Source organism: Sus scrofa, chromosome 14, assembly GCF_054392235.1.
Source record: "Sus scrofa isolate SSC_HxYL_T2T_F1_AM1 chromosome 14, Sscrofa_HxYL_maternal_Yorkshire_Landrace_v2.0, whole genome shotgun sequence".
Classification (NCBI taxonomy): Eukaryota; Metazoa; Chordata; class Mammalia; order Artiodactyla; family Suidae; genus Sus; species Sus scrofa.
Window position 1 is genome coordinate 160,524,260 of NC_139396.1, and position 14,133 is coordinate 160,538,392.

A 14,133-nucleotide genomic window follows, 5' to 3' on the forward strand; every position below is an offset into this window, starting at 1 on the left:
CCCAAGTGGTGAGCGGTCACCGCCGTCGAAGGCGCAGGTGGCGGTGGAACATGTTTTTTCTTTTTTAAAAACTATAGTTTATTTACAAGGTTGTGCCATTTTTTGCTGTACAGCAATGTGAGCCCTTCGTGCATCCTTTTTCCCTTCTCGTCTCCCGTCATGTTCTCTCCCAAGATATTGGACGCAGTTCCCTGTGCTATACAGTAGGACCTCATAAAAAATTTTAATTGAGGTACGCACATTGTTTTATTAAACACGACATGATTGCACACGTAATAGACTATAGCATAGCGTAAACATAACTTTTATATGCACCGAGAAACCAAAAAATTCGTGTGACTTATTTCAACGTTTGCTTTATTGCAGTGGTCTGGAAACCAACCCTCCCTGTCTCTGAGGTCTGCCTGAGTGTGAGCCTGCAAAGACCTCCACGTGCGTGTCCATTGCGGCTATGTCTGTAACAGCCCCCACTGGAAACCACCAGCAGAGAATGACCCAAGTGTGGTATGTTCTCACTCCTACTCATACTAAAAGTAAAAATGATGCATATAGCAGCATGGGTGAATTTAAAAAAAAACATTATGCGTCGCTGATGCCAAGTGCGGGAGAGTGCATTCTGAGTAATTGCGTTGACCTGTGGTTCAGGAACAGAGAGAACAAACAGCGACCTGCGGAAGCAGGGACTGGCTAGAAGGAGGCGGGAGAAATCTTGTGATGTGATGGAGACATTCTTTATCCAGATGGAGGTTTGGGTTCACAAGTACACACGCTTATCCAAATTATCCGGTTGTACACTTAGGCCTAGTGGATTCAGCTGTTTGTGAATTTTACTTCAGTTAAACAATGCTGGGCATCGTTTTATGATTGTTTTTCCATTCAGCTTGATACTTAGTTTTTATTATGATTTTAACATGTTAAGGAAGCATCCGTATAATCTGCTTTACTAGTCTTTTGAAAGCAGAAATGGATATTTTTGATTGTTATATTTTTAGCATCATGATGAGAAAGAAAGAGAAGGAGAATGACAGAGAGACACAGAGAAAGATTTGGTTTGTTTTAACCCACAGAGGGGTCAGGCAGCGGACACGGCTTAGCTATGGATTTTATTTTTGCTCAAGCGTTTGTTATGAACAACCTTCAGTGTGAGCGCAGAGAAAGGCATCTGCAATCCCTTTAATTTGGACTATCACAGATCCATAAAATATGTTTAGAAGATGACGACACCCTCCCTTAAAGCCGCTCCCGGCCTTTGAAGGTCCCCCTCTCCAGTCTGTGCGGTGTGTCCATCAGGGCCCCTTCGAGAGAGAGCTTTGCAGGATTTCCTCTAAAACACCTGTGAACCAAGGCACAACCTGGCACCACCACGCTCCCGAGACCACGATTAAGGATTGCCACGCTGTTTGGTTATATGGCAATGAAGGGCTATTCCATCTATAGTCATGACCCATATGTCTTCCAGGTACTTCTCCCTAACACCCACTTCTTCGGCACTTTCAGGGGTCCTGGTGCTTCTGCCACAGCCATCACTGCCCCAGCCTCCCAAGGCCATCCTGGTGAACACTGCCTAGCATCCTGACTTCCTCAAAACGTAGACGTGGCAAAGCTTCGGGTATAGACTGAAGAGTAAAACCATTCTTACTGTGCTCGCCCCCAGGAATGATTTACCAAAAACCAACGAACAAGGAAAGATTAATGGATAAGAAGTGAAAAATCTACATCTTCCATGAAGTCAAGAATAACAAAACTTCTGCATATCCTCAGGTTTCGGAATTCCCACAACATGGTACGTATTGTACGGAGACTCAGCCCCTCTCACACTCAGTTCACACATCTCAGGAGATTCTGGGTGGGCAGGTTCCCCCAGCCTGGTCAGTTCCAGCCAGGACCTGGCAACGGGGGAACCCGCAGACCACCCTGGACGAGAAGCTCAGCACCAGGCCTTTTGCTGGAATTGGGTTCTGTTTCTGGCCGCTGCCAACCCGCTGCGGGTCATTGGTGCCCCCACGCAGGGGCAGCCAGGCTGAGCATGAAGACAACACTGGTGAAAGGAAAAGAAAACGCTTTTAAAAAGAGTATAGCCTCCGAGTTCCCTAGGGGTGCCGTGGATTAAGGATCCAGCGTTGTCACTGCGGTGGCACGGGTTCGATCACTGGCCTGGGAACCTCCGCATGCCTTGAGCATGAGTATAGACTCAGGATTTTACTGAGTGTCTGGATCCAGGCATAGCTGGAATCACTAATCCACTCAAGACATGCTCTTTTCTATTTGAGATATTCTGAGTTATTTTAATTGGAGCCCAAAGATTCTTTGTTAGGACAGCACCCAGGGAGAAGCGGAGGCTCAAGGTCCTCTCACTTGCAGCCCTCAGCGCCAGGGCCCGGAAAATAACTTCCGCCAGGTGCCTGTACAACCTTGTCCAGGATGGACGTTTTCAAGGATGTGAGACCACAAGGAACTCCGCTTCCACGGCTCCTTGTTCAGGCAAAACACATCCAACGCGAACAAAGAGACTGCCTGACGACTACATTCAGTCACGCAAGAAATGAATTTAAATAACGGACTTTGTCGTATGCGTAAATGGAGTGGATGGTCTCATCCTAATTCCTTTCTTTCGAAAACTCCGAATCTGTGGGACGTGTGGACACAGACGGGAATGTCCCAGGTACAGTATGCTTCCCGGTCAGCCTTTAAAACAGGGTTCGAGTTGGCACAGTAGGAGCTTAACAACCGGTCTTAACCTGTGCACATGTTTGGGGTGTAAACTGACAACTTCGGTAAACGTGACCCTACAGTACAATCCCCAGAGCTTCCGATGAGAGGACAGAGGTCTCCCAGGTAAGGGAGTCCTGGAGGGCACACCGGGCTTTGCAGAGGCCAGTACGCTCCAGAGGAGGCCGTGACCTGGGCTCCGTCCGTTACTGGTTGAGGAAATCAGTATTTTCATTCCCCGAGAAGGTTCTATCCACTTGACACTTCCACTTCCGCTCCCCAGAGAATTTCCCCTTAGTCAGAGAATGCATAACAAATGGGAGCTGAGGTTTCTCTGGAATAAAGGTTGCCCTGCTTTCCCCACATGAGTGATTCATGGCAAAGCCTCCAATGACCACAGAGAGAAAGGATGTGGCGATTCGCCTGGATACCGTGTGCCCAGCGCAGCAACGCAAGCCAGCGGCTGCAAAGAGCTTCCCTTCCCGGACCCGCGCGACGGTGCATGAAACTCGTGGGCGGAAGTCATCACAGGACCCCGCGTGCACTCGGCCGGGGACTATTTTGGTGTCCCCAGAACCTCGGTAGGTCCCCGCCCCCCACCTCCACGCGGCAACTTGTTCCCCTCAGCCCCGAGGGGCATTTAATTCCTAAGGTTTCAACTCCCCCAAAGCAAAACGGACACGTTCTGTGATTCGGGAAAAGTTTTCTTCCCTTGTGTCAACGGATTGTTTAAAAACAAATGAACCCCAAATCCATCCAGTTCAGGTCCATTTCCTCTCCCTGCCGTCTAATCCAGAAAGACAAAAATAGGGAATTTTCCTGAGCCGACTTTACACTGCAGATAGAAGAAGGCAACACTGTGGGAAAAAGTCTCGCTTGTGCTGAGGCCTTGGAGAAGACCCAACGGCAGAGCCTCCCCTGGGTGTGGGCTGGAAATGTGATGAATGGGCCGGCCAAGGAGCCCTGCCTTCTCCCCAGCATCTGTTTTTGTACTTTCGTCCTAATATATTGCAGGATTATTGCTAAGGCGTGAACAGTTCTGGAACGCCTCCTCATCCCTCAAGACGCGGCCAGCCCACCCCACGTTTGACTTGAAACATAAACTACTTGGAAAGACAAGGCCCTCGTGATTGTTACAGGGGCACAAAGCATTCCCGACGGAGGCACACCTGTGGGTCATCTGGAACTTTCGAAGCGGCAACGCGTTTCCCATCTCTAAAGGGGCCAAAAGTGGAGAACGGCGCCCACGGTGCCCTGTGGGTAAGCGACGGGTCCAGGGCACAGGCACCCACGCTTAGAACCCCACCAGGATGTCTTTTTCAGAAAACGGTTTCCTGAAAAAAAGCCATCTGCCAAAAACTTTCCCATCCGTTATATTAAATGTGAAAGGTGTCGTCCTGGTGTTTCTGAGCGCTGAGTAACGAGCCCATCGAAAGAGGGATTTGAGTCCTTCTTCGAACTTTCCAAAGTTTTTTGAGCCTTTTTTAGGGGTCAGTGAAGATTGTTTTTGTTTTGTTTTGTTTTAAACTCTCAGAGACAAAAAGTTACATTTGCCCCAAGTTTAATGAACGCAAAAGCCCAGGAAGTCGGGTTTCTGTTTAAATCTGTTAAAGCCCAGGAAGTCGGGTTTCTGTTTAAATCCGCCTAGATTCCTGCTGGTCCCCACGAGAAAGCCTGCAGGGGAGGGGAGAAGATACAATTATGAGGTCTCTGAGGCAAGAGCTACAAAAGCTTGATATTCAGATTTTCTCTCAAGCAACCAAGTGTTGAAAGGAGGAGTGATTCGCAAAGTTGAGATTTTTTTCAATGCAGCTGGCAAAGGGACGTCTGCCCTGGCGGTGGGCACGGCCACGTACGGGAGTTGTGTGGGCAGCCTGGGGCTGGCCCTGCACAGGCCCTCTGCTCTGCGCCCCCGCCCCCCGCAGACTCAGACGCGACCCCCCCCCCCCGCCCCAGACTCAGACGCACCCCCCCCCCCGAGACTCAGGCATCAGCAGCAGAGACAGAAGAAGCCCACTGAGCGGGTCAGAGCCAAGGCCAAAGGCAAGAGGACGGAAATGACAGGGAAGCCAGCCGGTGTTTGCAAAGCAAAGCCAGATGCCTTGGGAAACTCATCTGTACAGACAGGACGCTTGGTCCCCATTTCTTTGCTGACCTTTCGCAGCCACCAGTGGCCACCTCTTCAGGTGGCCTCTCTTTCCCTTTCTCTTGCCACCTGCCCCACCCCGCACCCCACCCCCCAACCTCACCTGCCAAGCTCCCTCTAGGAATCGCGATGGCTTGACATCTGGGTCACGTGAGGCCATCTGCCCTGGGAGCCTCGTGGGTTTTCCAGGTGAATTTTCCAGGTCAGGGCAGAAAGGGCATGCGGGACCCATCCGGGGGGCCTCTCCTCCCTCAGCCTTTGCGCTTTCCTGTGGCTCCCTGACCTCGAGGGGGAACGTAAATGGGAGCTGGCATTCCAGGCTTAAACTGGAGGGAGGGACACAACAAGTAAAAAAGAAACAGAAGGATTAGAACCCAAAGAGAATCAAAAATGCCTTCCCACCAGACCCAACCACCCCAATCTGTACTATTAATTCTAATCCCACGATGCTTAATTTCTTTGAACAATAGTAGTAGATATATTTTGTTTAAATTTCATGCAGATTATCCAAAAGTTTTTAGCTGATGCAGCAAAGCATATAGACCAAAACTCATGAAAGTCCCCACGTGGAAGAATAGAATTATATTTGCCCCAGGAAGACGTGAACTGTGAAGACATAGGCTGGATCCACCCTGGGCTCCTAGCCCGTCTCGGTGCTTCAACTAGGAATCGTGGGTGACACGGCTCTCAGCCCCTCGGTGGCCGTGAGGATTAAAGGATTCGGTTCCTGGGAGGCCCATGGAACAGCAGTCCCTGAATTGCTGGCTTTTTGTAACACAGGGAGTTTGCTGGTCACCTTTTAGTCCGCAGATGGCTTCCGTGTTTCAGGCCAGCGCTGCCCAGAGCCCATCCCCACGAGCTTCTGCCTAATGAATGAGCCCAGAGCATTATTGTGCAACAACAGCTCTGAGCAGTCAGCGTGCTGCCTTTCTGACTTGGCCCCAATACCACTTGTCACGTCTCTTTTCTGTCCTACCAAGAAGCCACCAGAGTGACCCGTGGGTCCAGGAGGAGTGGGCCGTGCGGGGACATCCACATGACATCTCCTCAGCCACAGGACCAGCCGGCACAGGGGGAGCCCGCCTCTCAGCAGTGGTCGCCAGGGAGGTGGGGCTGTCCACACACAACTTCCAGACAGATGTCTGGCTGGGTGGCCCCGTGGAGACAAGGGAAGGAGGGCAGAACACGGGAGGTATGGTTTTCTGAGGTGTCCCGAAAGAGGTTTGGGTCTAGATTTGGCGTCTTGCTGCTAAACGCATGGACAATGGCTCAGAGCCTGGGTCCAGGATGAAGGGGAGACCCCCCCCATTTCTGGCTGGAGAAGTGCCTCTGATGCAAAAGAGGTGCCTGGCTTACTGTGACAGGCACAGTGTCAACCCCGTGAAGAAGCCCCTTAGCGGGATGTGTTCACTCCTGGCTTTTAATTCACTGCCACTCTTCAGACACGCCTGACTTCTTCCTCAAGGTGCCGGAACAGAGGGGGCTTTGCGTTTCCACTACTGTGTGTCCATGCATTCCTCACAGCCTGGAACATTCCACACCGGCCAGGAGGGAAAGGAGGCCCCAGAGCAGCCATTTGCATAATCGTGTTTCAAAAAAAAAAAATCCAGTCCCAGAAATGAGATGGGGATTCCAGATCCCTCTGGAATAAAAGACCGCCCCAACCCCTTTTAAGAATTGTAATGTTTTCCCCTCTCCCCGAAAATGTTTATCTTATCTCTTCTTAAGACTTAAAAGGCGAAGGGCAATCATCGTAAGGAAAATGGGAAGTGGCTGGAGCCAGAGAGCATGAGTCACACTTCTGTTGTCTTTTTTTCCTGCCATAGCTGTTTCTTTTGGAAGGCAACTGCGCCGTGGTTATTAATTTATCTTTATGTGATTTCCAGCTGCTGATCACGTGTTAAACCATACATGAAGGGGAACGAGGCGGGAGCCTGGGGACCAGAGCCCTCCTTAAAGTGCAAAGCAGGTTTGGAAAACCAGGAACCCTGGCACCCACATCCCTTGGCAGTCCCCGCCACTTCTCCAGCAGACGCCCACCCCAACCGGTGGCAAAGGGCGATCCGCTGGAAAGTGGAATTGGTGGGAATGGAGAAGGAGCCTGGGAAGCAGAACACCTCGGGGTCAGCTCTGAAGCCAGTTGGGTTAAGGAGAGGACGCCCCGGGGCCACTCGAGTCCTGGGGCGGGCGGGGGGCAGCTGCCTACGGACAGACCACTGACTGTGCACCTACTGTGCTCTGCCCTGGCCGAGAAGTGACAACCCATGCAGGATTTCCACCTGGACTCCTGAAAGCCCCTTAGGCACCTTCTCTCTGGGAAGGGTGGGAGATGGTGGGGTGGCCTTGGAATGACCTTGTGGTAAAAGGGCTGAGAGTTTGTTTCTGGCTGGGGACACAGACCCAGCCTTCTTCTCTGGCTTTCACCTCTCACATCAGCCACCTGAGAAAATTGTGTGATAAAATCAACGTGCAAAGGGTCTGTCTACATTGGGGATAATAACTCTATCCCAGCAGGAAAGAGGGTCTGCGTGTCCACGTGACACACCCACGCGGCTTCCACACGGAAGAGGAGGTGGAGACCAGCTGTCAACTGTCCCTGACACGTAGGGAGGGACAAGGTCAAGATCAAATGAGGATTTTGGAAACTCAGTGAAGGGAACGATTGCTTCTAAATTGGGGGGAAGAGGTGTACAAAGACCCCTTTGGAGGGGGCAGGTCTGAATTTGGGGTGGGGCTAAGGCGAGGACGAAGGCCAGCATGACACAGGCGGAGAGAGGCAGAGCAGCCGCACCCACAGGGGAGGCCCGGTGACAGAGCCAGCGGCTTCAGGAAAGGGACCAGGGGAAGCTAGAAAGCAGCCAGGTGCCTGCCTGGCAACCCCCGAGGGCGTAGGTAGAGGAATAAGCACTTACTACAGAGGAACAGAGACCTTGGCTTGCTGCCTTTAGAACCAAATTTAACATAAAGCACTCGCTTATCAACACGGTGGATGAAGCGTAGGAAATGGGCCATCTTGGTTCACGACAATCGATATTACAAAGCTTCCTGGGAGTTTGGGGTGAGTCGATGCAGCCTATTGCCTTTAGCCGGGATGAGCAATGAGGTCCTGCTGTGCAGCACGGGGAGCTCTATCCAGTCTCTTGGGAGAGACCACCGCGGAAGATAATATGAGAAAGGGATTGTACACCACACACACACACACACACACACACACACACACACACACACACACACACACATCTGGGTCCCTTTGCTCTATGGTAGAAATTGGCACAACACTGTAAATCAACTGTACTTTAATAAAAATAAAAATAAATAAATAAAACTTCTGATTGAATACAGGGCCGTCGAGAGAGGGAAGATTTTGATCCCTCAGGCCAGCGAGGCAGATTCCTTCTTCCTCTGGGGTGTGGGGTCAGCACCCAGGGGGGCCCTCTCTTAGTGCTCCGTCCTCCCTACGTGTCAGGGACAGTTGACGAACAGTGTAGCCTTGGAGCACTTGAATTTCAGGGCGACTTCAACCCCTTTGGTGCCGGCCCAGCTACCCACAAGGGCCCGGGGTCTGACCCCACCTTGCTGCAGCTGTCTCTGTCCGCACAACACACAAACCACCGGCCTGGGGACCTTGATGAGTGTCCAGGCAAGAGCCGGGTCCCTCTGCGGGGCCGGCACTGAGACCACGTGAGCGCAGGCGGGACCATGCAGCGTGGAGGGACGACCGGTAATATCTGAAATGGCAATTCTCCTAAATAAATAGCACATCAACTTACTTAAACCTAATCATAAATGGTACAAATTGGGCCCATGTGCAAACAGAAATCTGAGCCCAGGTCCGGAGTTAAAGCAGCCATTGTCTCTCCTCCGCTGACCTGGGCTCCCGAGCCTCGCGTGTCCGATTACATCTGTTAAAACGATTTGAATGCCAGCCCCGTATTTTAATTATACATATATAAAAAATTTTAATAAGACGGCATTCTGGGCTTGCTAAGCTTTTAAAATGCTCACTGGGGGCGGAGCGGGTAGTGGAGAATTCCGCGTGCCCCAGACCCAGTGCCAGCATATAATGATTGAATGTTTTCCTGTAATAAATTGAAAAAATCTGGTTGGTAAGAATGCATCCAAATCGCTTGGCATTAGAAAGGTAATTTGTTACCTGGCTTCCCACGTGTTGGACCTTGGTGAGGAACTGCCATCGCCAGAGAAAGAAAAAGGTACACGAGGAGGGAGCTGGCGGCTCCCTGCCCCCTCCCACGCCAGGCGCTCCCCCCACCCCACCCCGCGCCTCCCTCTCTTTCTCAGGGCTCCAAAAAATGAGGCTCTGCCGCCAAAAACAGGGACCAGGGACCAAAGCCAGCTCCGGGCCACCTTCTCTGTACCTCTCCAAACCTCAGGCCTGCTTAATTATGATTAATTGCCACATGGATAATCAGATACAGTTTCAAAAGGTTGGAAATGACATCTCAAGGACACCAGGGAAGACCGAAATCTTTCTTTGTTCGCAGGAAGAAAAGGCAGGTCCCTCCCTCAGCCCCATAACCTTTTCCTATTTTAACAATTCCAAACGGAATTAATACCTTCAGTATATCGTTCCCACCCCGGGGAATTGAACTTCAGCTGTACAATTTCTGCAGCTGTCCGTGCTCCAGACCGCCTGTCAATAATGCGATGTTGGGGTGCCCTTCTGCTGGAACGAGAGCAGTTTCAAGTTTCTGCTTTACGTCTGTGCTTTCTGGGTGGTGGAACATGATGAGAAAGCACCAAAAAAAAATAATAATAACAGCCGTTAAAAAGCTTCCACTCTTGACTTAACTGGATCAAATGTAATAGACTTCAGTCTTTTCTCCTGATTTCCTCTGCTTGTTTTAGAAAACACTGTGAAAAGTGCAGGCGATTGTGTTTTGCCAGCTCTTCCCTCCGTTTAAAACTCCTTTGGCTAAGTCAAGGATCACAGTAAGTCATTTCCCCTCTAACAGAAGTGCTGGGCCCCGCTCCGCTCCTATTACCAGGAGGCCAATCCCTCGGTTGCCGGCGCCAGGGCTGCTGCACTTGGCTCCTATCCCAGCATTGTTCGCTTATTACATTCCAGAGGGCCGCTCTGTGAGTTAATGTTTGCCCTGGGAGGTCCAAAATATCCAGCAATCAGCACTGAACTTTTCTCTTTTTGTTGAGAATTGCAGGTTTCAAATGCAATCACTGGCTTTAAAGGAAAACGCACAGGTGAGCTCAAAAGCACTAATTTACATTTTATTCGCAAACAGTAATATTTGTAGCCCTTTCACCATGTGTGTCCGTAAAAGGGTTTTAGAAGGTGTCTGGCTTTTTAAGACTTTCTGGTGGCTGCAATTGGTTTACCGGTTTAAGGGCCGTCGTTGGATTTTATTTTTTAAAATCTAAGTAGCGTACAAGCATTTTATCCGAGAACGCCAACGCTCCATGCACGCAGCATCATGAATAAACGTGCTCACGTGGGGAACGAGCTTCACGAAAGGGCTGAACTGATTTGGGCCGGTTTCAAGCACAGAGCCTTGCATTAAATCACATCGTCAGAGTGGATTTTAGAGGTTGGGGTTTTCGGCGCACGTGGACCACGCTCCGCATCTTGGCCATGGTTCTGGGGAAAATGGTCTCGGCTGACGGGGCGTGATGGGAACCAGGGTTTCATGGGGTCTTGCTCAGGTTTGGGACCCCCCCTCCCGCCCCCAAGCTCACAGCGACCCTCTGGCACTGCCAAGTGCTTCTCAAGAGGACAGCCAGGCAAGGCCTAGTTTATTTCAGTCTCAGTGGTGGTGCCCCTGGAGGCTGCCCCCTTCTCTCTCAGGGAATCTGGAGCCAGGTCTATGGCCCAGGGCACAGAGGCTGTCAAGGGCCCCTTCCCCCACCCCAAGGACCCCCAGGTGACCCAGAAGCTTCAGCACAAGGCTTGCTGGGGGAATGGCGCTGTTAAGGGGCACAGATCGCTCGTGAACCTGGCATTTCCTTCAGATGTTGCTCTTGGAGCCAGGACGCTGAAGGCTGAGTTTCTCTGGAATGAAGGTGAAGACACAGGCTAGCGGAGGCTGGACACTCCCTGAGGCCATCGCCCAGGAATCTGCTGACCTGGTCCCCAGGTCAGAGGACAGAGAGCAGGTTTCTCGTGGCTTCGCTCCTCTGCCCAAGGCCAACCCCAGCGCTGCCTCTCCTCCTCTGCTCCAGCAGAGTTTGTCTGAGCCTGGAAAGGAGAATAAAGCCCATCTTCCTGTTCCCTCTCACTCATCACGAACTTAAACATGGAAACCAGCCTCATTTGGGCTTTTCACCCTCATGTTGATTTCACCCCATTCTTTTGAAGACCGCAGCTTCAGGAGAAAGACCACAACATCGCTCCCACGTTTCTCCCGGAACAGTTGGTTCTCTTTCACATGTTGCCCTGTTCTTGCCCAGATAGAGGAGAGAGGCACAAACCAGGGTCCCCCTGGCAGGCTCATGTCTCTCCCTCCAGAGGCAGTTCAGCCCCCACTGTATTTCCAAGGCTCCAGAAGCCCCCAGAAGAGCAAGCAGTACCCCCAGGGCCGCCCTTGCTCAGTAGCCTCCACATCTGAGTATTATGAGCTTATACTCACCTCCCATATACTCACCTCCCACACTCACTGCCCTGGAGAGCGATCCTTTAGTGCAGGACGTGTGTCTTCGCCTGGCCCCTCTCCCCATGCAGCACCACCTCCTCTCCAAGACTAAATAAGAAATCCAGAAGCAGAGGAGAGGGAGCCCTTAACTATGGTTTGGCGGAGGAGGACAAAAGCCCAAGCAGATTTGGGGCATTTGCTGGAGGAATCGGTTTTAAGGGCATCTCTCCCCTTCATCCTTTGTAGACCCATTGGACCACTGCTGAGAGGAGAATCCTCACCTGTTCCTTATTCCTTGGATTCTGAGTCCTCACTGAACCCTCCTCTCTGCCAAGGACCAGAAGGTGAGGGGGAGAAGGGGCCAGAGGAGGTATTAGGAACCTGAGGGCTATAAAAAGCCCATCAATGTGGGGAACGAATAAGTGGTAGTAAATAACGCCTCCCCACCCCGGGATTTTGAAAGCATCATGAATTTGCTGGTAAGCCTCCAAGGGGCCAAAGGAACCCTGACCCACCTGGAATTTTCTGCAGGGCTGGACAGGATTGTGCTGTGCTGCTCGAGACGGGAGGGCCAGGGCCTTGGAAATGCGTCAAGAGCAAGAAGACAGGAGGAAACAGAGGATTCTCACCCCCGCTGCCCACTAAACCAAACCAGCGCCGCTGTCTCCGGGAACATCGGCAAGGAGGGTAAGACTCGCAGGCCAGGATCGCCAGACCCGAAAAAGTCCGATGTGATGCACCAGGCCGAACTAAGCATTCATTTGAAATGTACTCGAGCTGATGAAGTTAAACTATTCAGATACATGTTTATGATGCTGTATTAGGCCAGTTTTCAAATCGAGCACATTTAATGATCTTAGAGTCAGGGACCCAAATGTTCAGGGCGCAGATGAGGAAGGCTACGGTCAAGTCGGGGAAGCCAACTAGGGCTGCAGGTGGGAGAGGAAGGGGTGGCAGGGTCACATGGAACAGAGGCCAACACCCCAAGGAGGGGTCACGTCCACCAGGCTGTTCCTGGGTGGGAGTGTGGGCCCCACGTTTCCACGGCTTAGCTCTGTGACGGTGATGGTTAATTTCAGGTGTCACCTTGACTGGATCGCAGGATGCTGAGGTGTTAGGCTCAGCATTTATGTGTGTGTGTGTGTGTGTGTGTGTGTGTGTGTGTGTGTGTGTGTGTTTGAGGATGTTTCTGGATGAGATGGACATTTGAATCTCCCCAGGGTGGGTGGCCTCAGCCAATCCCCTGAAAGCCTGCATAGAGCAGAGAGGCAGAAGAGAGATTTACTCCCTAGGCTGGAGCATGGGTCTTCTCCTGCCCCAGGCTGGAGATGACATCATCGGACCCTGGTCCCCAGGCCTTAGGACAGAGGCAGAACCACACCACTGGCTTTCTCAGGTCTCCAGCTCGCAGAAAACAGACTGTGAGACTTGCTAGCATCTAGAACTGCATGAGCCAATTCCTACAGTAAACCTCTCTCCTCTCTCTACGTACATCATATTGGTTATGTGGGGGGTGGGTAGATAGAGAAATGGGTAGAGAGATCCATAGATGGATGAATAGATGGATAGATAGATAGATAGAAGGATGGATGGATAGATGGATAGATAGATGGATGAGTAGATGGATGGATAGATAGATAGATAGAAGGATGGATGGATGGATGGATGGATGAATGGATGGATGGATGGATGGATGGATGGATGGATAGATAGATAGATGGATAGATAGAAGGATGGATGGATGGATGGATGGATGAATAGATGGATAGATAGATGGATGAGTAGATGGATGGATAGATAGATAGATGGATAGATAGAAGGATGGATGGATGGATGGATGGATAGATGGATGGACAGACGGATGTATAGACAGATGGATAGATGGATGGATAGATGGATAGATAGATGGATAGATAGATAGATAGATAGATAGATAGATAGAAGGGTGGATGGATGGATGGATGGATGGATGGATGGATAGACAGATGGATAGACGGATGGATAGATGGATGGATAGATGGATAGATAGGGTAGAGGGATGGATGGATAGATGGACTATATATGTTATATATAGAGAATATATATATAGAATATGAATATATATACACACATATGTATAGAATATATATAAGTATGTGTGTGTGTGTATGTGTATATATATATACACATACATACATACACACACTATTTCTCTGGAGAATCCTGACTAATACAAACTCCTTCAAGAGATACTGGAAAATCTGCATTTTTATGTAAAAGCTCCTGATTTTAAAACATCAACTTAAAATTTTTAGAACATCGCAGGATAACCATTTGCTAATTAGATGAAATATATGGCTGCCATATTGCCGTCTCGGTTCTAAAGTGTATGTCTTAATCATAAATGTTTTTGTCATAATTCTAATGATTTCTAAATTTCAGGAAAGATCATTGCTGGTTGAAGGAATTTCTTTCATTTAAATGTTTTCAAAATTCTCAATATCATATTTTAGGTATTTGAAGTAGAAACTCTCCAGCGTACAAAGTTAAAGGATATAGATAAGCAATCTTTACCAGCACTTACCAACAATGCAAATACTATTTCAAGTGTTATTTCACTGAATTCTCATAGTCAGCCTGAGAGATGGGAACTAACGGTTCTCTTCATTTTACAGATAAGGAAACTTAGGAAAGATC

The 14,133-nt window shown here is 50.1% G+C and overlaps 2 long non-coding RNA genes across 3 annotated transcripts; one reads left to right on the forward strand and one right to left on the reverse strand.

The window, feature by feature from the left end:
• Positions 1-1,085: 1,085 nt before the first annotated feature.
• On the reverse strand, positions 1,086-9,677 carry LOC110256831 (uncharacterized). 2 transcript variants are annotated; one of them, XR_014826200.1, is made up of 3 exons: positions 9,430-9,677; positions 4,959-5,181; positions 1,086-4,383 (listed from the first exon to the last, which is right to left on the reverse strand). It is a non-coding gene; the product is annotated as an uncharacterized LOC110256831 (long non-coding RNA). The 2 variants fall into 2 exon arrangements; XR_002338842.2 differs by lacking the exon at positions 9,430-9,677 and adding an exon at positions 9,009-9,049 and having other exon boundaries at positions 4,138-4,383.
• A 355-nt stretch (positions 9,678-10,032) lies between these two features.
• LOC106506151 (uncharacterized) lies at positions 10,033-12,144 on the forward strand. The gene is made up of 3 exons (XR_002338843.2): positions 10,033-10,072; positions 11,704-11,801; positions 11,989-12,144. It is a non-coding gene; the product is annotated as an uncharacterized LOC106506151 (long non-coding RNA).
• The last annotated feature ends 1,989 nt before the right edge of the window (positions 12,145-14,133 follow it).